Source organism: Salmo trutta, chromosome 37 (assembly GCF_901001165.1).
Source record: "Salmo trutta chromosome 37, fSalTru1.1, whole genome shotgun sequence".
Taxonomy (NCBI): domain Eukaryota; kingdom Metazoa; phylum Chordata; class Actinopteri; order Salmoniformes; family Salmonidae; genus Salmo; species Salmo trutta.
The window spans coordinates 34,725,671-34,731,780 of NC_042993.1; positions in this window are offsets into that span (position 1 = coordinate 34,725,671).

Sequence of the window (6,110 nt, forward strand, 5' to 3'; positions counted from 1 at the left end):
GGGCCGCGCCGGAGATGCCCAGCTCGGAGAGGGTGGAGAGGAGGATCTGATGGTTCACAGTATCAAAGGCAGCAGATAGGTCTAGAAGGATGAGAGCAGAGGAGAGAGAGTTAGCTTTAGCAGTGCGGAGAGCCTCCGTGACACAGAGAAGAGCAGTCTCAGTTGAATGCCCAGTCTTGAAACCTGACTGATTAGGATCAAGAAGGTCGTTCTGAGAGAGATAGCAGGAGAGCTGGCCAAGGACGGCACGTTCAAGATTTTTGGAGAGAAAAGAAAGAAGGGATACAGGTCTGTAGTTGTTGACATCGGAGGGATCGAGTGTAGGTTTTTTCAGAAGGGGTGCAACTCTCGCTCTCTTGAAGACGGAAGGGACGTAGCCAGCGGTCAAGGATGAGTTGATGAGCGAGGTGAGGTAGGGGAGAAGGTCTCCAGAAATGGTCTGGAGAAGAGAGGAGGGGATAGGGTCAAGTGGGCAGGTTGTTGGGCGGCCGGCCGTCACAAGACGCGAGATTTCATCTGGAGAGAGAGGGGAGAAAGAGGTCAAAGCACAGGGTAGGGCAGTGTGAGCAGGACCAGCGGTGTCGCTTGACTTAGCAAACGAGGATCGGATGTCGTCAACCTTCTTTTCAAAATGGTTGACGAAGTCATCCGCAGTGAGGGAGGAGGGGGGGGAGGGGGAGGAGGATTCAGGAGGGAGGAGAAGGTAGCAAAAAGCTTCCTAGGGTTAGAGGCAGATGCTTGGAATTTAGAGTGGTAGAAAGTGGCTTTAGCAGCAGAGACAGAAGAGGAAAATGTAGAGAGGAGGGAGTGAAAGGATGCGAGGTCCGCAGGGAGGCGAGTTTTCCTCCATTTCCGCTCGGCTGCCCGGAGCCCTGTTCTGTGAGCTCGCAGTGAGTCGTCGAGCCACGGAGCAGGAGGGGAGGACCGAGCCGGCCTGGAGGATAGGGGACAGAGAAAATCAAAGGATGCAGAGAGGGAGGAGAGGAGGGTTGAGGAGGCAGAATCAGGAGATACGTTGGAGAAGGTTTGAGCAGAGGGAAGAGATGATAGGATGGAAGAGGAGAGAGTAGCAGGAGAGAGAGAGCGAAGGTTGGGACGGCGCAATACCATCCGAGTAGGGGCAGAGTGAGAAGTTTTTGATGAGAGCGAGAGGGAAAAGGATACAAGGTAGTGGTTGGAGACTTGGAGAGGAGTTGCAATGAGATTAGTGGAAGAACAGCATCTAGTAAAGATGAGGTCAAGCGTATTGCCTGCCTTGTGAGTAGGGGGGGAAGGTGAGAGGGTGAGGTCAAAAGAGGAGAGGAGTGGAAAGAAGGAGGCAGAGAGGAATGAGTCGAAGGTAGACGTGGGGAGGTTAAAGTCACCCAGAACTGTGAGAGGTGAGCCATCCTCAGGGAAGGAACTTATCAAGGCGTCAAGCTCATTGATGAACTCTCCAAGGGAACCTGGAGGGCGATAAATGATGAGGATGTTAAGCTTGAAAGGGCTGGTAACTGTGACAGCATGGAATTCAAATGAGGAGATAGACAGATGGGTCAGGGGAGAAAGAGAGAATGTCCACTTGGGAGAGATGAGGATTCCAGTGCCACCACCCCGCTGGCTCGATGCTCTAGGGGTATGCGAGAACACGTGGCCAGACGAGGAGAGAGCAGTAGGAGTAGCAGTGTTATCTGTGGTGATCCATGTTTCCGTCAGCGCCAGGAAGTCTAGGGACTGGAGGGTAGCATAGGCTGAGATGAACTCAGCCTTGTCGGCCGCAGACCGGCAGTTCCAGAGGCTGCCGGAGACCTGGAACTCCACGTGGGTCGTGCGCGCTGGGACCACCAGGTTAGAGTGGCAGCGGCCACGCGGTGTGAAGCGTTTGTATGGCCTGTGCAGAGTGGAGAGAACCGGGATCGACAGACACATAGTTGACAAGCTACAGAAGAGGCTACGCTAATGCAAAGGAGATTGGAATGACAAGTGGACTACACGTCTCGAATGTTCAGAAAGTTAAGCTTACGTTGCAGAAAATCTATTGACTAAAATGACGAAAATGATACAGTACTGCTGGCTGGTGGAGTAGGCTAGCTAGCAGTGGCTGCGTTGTTGACTTTGTTTGACCGTGTAGCTGGCTAGGTGTAGCTGGCTAGGTGACCTCGATAGTTTCAGTACTACACCTTGTCATGATACAAAAGCAACTTTGTAGCTAGCTAACATAACACTAATCAAGACGTTCCTTTGTAATGTATTTTAGTTTCTACAGTGTTACTAGTTGGCTGGGTTAGGAAAAATGGCGTCGCGGGGGACGGCAATAGCTGGCTAGCTAACCTCGGTAATTACTAAACTACACAATTATCAAGCTATGACAAAGACAACTATGTAGCTAGCTAGCCAACACTGCACTAGTCAAATCGTTCCGTTGTAAAGTATTGGTATCTACAGCGCTGCTAGTCGGTAACGGTTGGCTAGCTGTTGGCTAGCTAGCTAGCAGTGGATTAATGATGACTAGGTGTGTTGACTACGTCTGGCGTCGCGGCTGGCTACTTACTAATAATTACTCTAAACTACACAATTATCTTAGATGCAAAGACAACTAAGTAGCTGGCTCACTAACACTACACTAGTCAAGTCGTTCCGTTGTAATGTAATAGATAGTGCAGCTAGTCGGTGGAAGTTGGCTGGTTGGCTAGCTAGCAGTGTTGACTAGCTAGCTAGCAGTGATGACTACGTTAGGAGGACGAAGATAGCTAACTTCGATAATTACTCTAAGCTACACGATTATCTTTGATACAAAGACGGCTATGTAGCTAGCTAAGAAAAGAAAAGAATTGCTCGGATCAAACAAATCAAACCGTTGTAATGTAGTGAAGTGTAATATTACCTGTGGAGTGAAGCGTAGTTCGACTGCTCGCTCCAAACCGGAAGTCCCCAAAAAAATGGGAGTTAGCATTTATGTACCTCGTGTAGAGATTTCAAAGACGCAAAATGTGTTTGAACTCCTGGAAAGAGATCTGGGTGGTAATGGTGATAGATGCGGTAGAGGTCAATAGAATGCAGACCGTGGGTGATAGAAGGACGATGGATTGGCACACATTCTGTCACGTCTGCTCCCGCTCTCCCCCCCCCCCCCCTGGTGCTTGAGGGCGCCAGGTTGCCCTGCATCACGCTCTCCTGCCATCCATCACGCACACCTGCCTTCCATTGTCACACGCATCAGCGTTATTGGACTCACCTGGACTCACTTATCACCTGTTCATTTCCGCCCCTATATTTGTCAGTTCCCCAGCTCTGTTCCCCGCAGCTGCATTATGTTGTTTTTGTCTTTAGTATTAGTTTGCTGACACTGTTCCTGTCTCGTTCCATGTCTGTCTTTATTAAATGTTTTATTTCCCCATTCCTCTCCAGCGTCCTCTCATGTGACACATTCAACAAATCTGATCTAACAAAGTGGATATTTGTCAAATCCTTAATGATTGATGTAACAGGTCCACAATGTGGTTACTAAAATCCAATTTAGATACACCACCGGTCAAAAGTTTTAGAACACCTACTCATTCAAGGGTTTTTCTATTTTTTTTTACTATTTTCTACATTGTAGAATAATAATGAAGACATCAAAACTTTGAAATAACATATATGGAATCATGTAGTAACCAAAAAAGTGTTAAACAAGTCAAAATATATTCTATATTTGAGATTATTCAAATAGCCACCCTTTGCCTTGATGGCTTGGGATGAGTCGGATCGCAGAGTGAAGGAAAAGAAGCCTCAGCATATGTGGGAACTCCTTCAAGACTGTTGGAAAAGCATTCCAGGTGAAGCTGGTTGAGAGAATGCCAAGAGTGTGCAAAGCTGTCATCAAGGCAAAGAGTGGCTATTTGAAGAATCTCAAATATTAAATATATTTTGATTTGTTTTAACACTTTTTTGGTTACTACATGATTCCATATGTGTTATTTCATAGTTATGTCTTCATTATTATTATTATTATTATTCTACAATGTAGAAAATAGTACAAATAAAGAAAATGTCTTGAATGAGTAGGTGTTCTAAAACATTTGACCGGTAAAACTAGTTCGCTGCATAAAATGCCCCCTTTCAGGTTAAGAAAAAATGCCTGCTAAATGCTAACTCCTGTTCGTATAAGCTGGTAGCATAGCTAGCATACAAAAATCAGTGGTGGTAGTCAAAGTAGTTTTTAACTATAACACACACATGCACGGACATACACACATGTAAATAAGTGCCATACTTGCACACACATACATGGCCTTGCTGTTATGAATTTTGTTTTCCTTGGTGCCTTTTGTTTATTGCATTGTTGTTTTCGGGGGGGGGGGGGGGGGTTGATTCAGGTCCCAGTTTTTGACCTCGTGGGTGATCTGTCAACGTGCCCTTGAGCAGGGCGTTGACCCTGGTTTCTTCTGTGGGTCGCTCTGGATGGGAGTCTGTTAGATGACTGAATAATGTACATGTTGAGTGGCTTCACTGCAAGTAGATTGAATGTTTTAATATTCAATTAAAACATACATTATATTTTTTTACTGTAATGCAGGTGATTGATGATGACATGAACATCAATCAATCAATCTAATGTATTTATAAAGCCCTTTTTACATCAGCCGATGTCACAAAGTGCTGTACAGAAACCCAGCCTAAAACCCCAAACAGCAAGCAATGCAGAGGTAGAAGCACGTGCATGTATTGGGGTTTACATCCAGACAAGCATTATGCTCAGATTTTTACCTCAACATAGTGTGAAATACACATATAAACAATAGGCTAAATGTAGGCACATTTTGTTGGGGGGCAATGGGGAGATTTGGGATGGAGATTTTTTACTTCATGCTATCTTGGCTGAGCTCCTATGTCAAGCACTGGGAAACGGACTCCAACATCTCAGAAGAGGTAGGTGTTGTCTTTTCATTTAGCCAGCTGCTTGTAATTAGCTGGATGGCTATAGGGATTAGCCCTGAATCACTTTGAGTGGTGCAGTGCAGACCAATTTAATTGGATGCATATGACAGCTCCCAGAAGCGCAAGAAGTATGAATGATCTCACTTCTGCAAGGCCGCATCACAGTAAATGCTGTACGCCAACTGCAGATGTCGGATTTACCATGTAGAGCCCTTTACAAAATTTTGGAGGCGCTGCGGTATAGAACTTGATTTGGCCTCTGCAAGCCTCCAGAGGCTCCGCAATTTTGTCACACCCTCCTTACGGAGGAGGGTGTGAAGAAGGGAGTAACGTTAAAGAAATCATGGTAGTTGGATTAGAGACACCGGTAAATGTTACTCGCCAACAGGGTCCTGACTACGCCATTCATAGACGCTAATTACTATAGCACCTATTGTCATAGGATCTTCTGACTGGGGGAGTTTCGTTAAGAGCCCCAAAACTTGCTCTAAACAGTAGCATGCATTGCTTGCGGTACTGTTTTGGAAACACAAGGAAAGTATCTTTCATATCAGCGAGAAGTAATTTAAAAAAAACTAAAGGTAAATTACTACACACCTTTATTGGTTTAGGGTTAGTGTTACCACACTGCCATTATCTCCATGTTGCAGCGCTGGTTTATGGAAGACATAGGCCACCACCTATGCTAATTAGCTATCTAGTGTGCTCCGAACACCTGTGTGTAAATCAATTGGGGATGAACTGTAGTTCGTCAACTGGGGTCACCTAGAACACCCAGTGTATGGATCTGTGCAAAACTCCTACAGTAAGTGTATTTTTCTATTTATTTAAGCTTATTTCTCGCTGACATGAAAGATAAGGCCCTTACACACAAAACAAATGCAGTCAGAGGGCAGTATAACTGTAGTTAGAGTGCAGTATGCTGCAATTACTGCATCTAAAATACCACAGTGGACTGCAGTTACTGCACTTTTACTGCAGTTTCAAAACTGCAATGTTTTTTAAGGGGAGCATATTAGCATGTTTAGAAAACCGTTTAGAAAGCAATGATTGACGTTTCTAAACGTTAATACAGCGTCGGAATTGTAGTTTACATGGAGCCAAATGTGGTGAATGTAATGGCTGAAACCCCTGCTGATGTATTACATCTTTGTATTGAATTATGAATATTTTTTCCCCTTTCCCAGCAATGGATTTTCTTTCGTTCACTA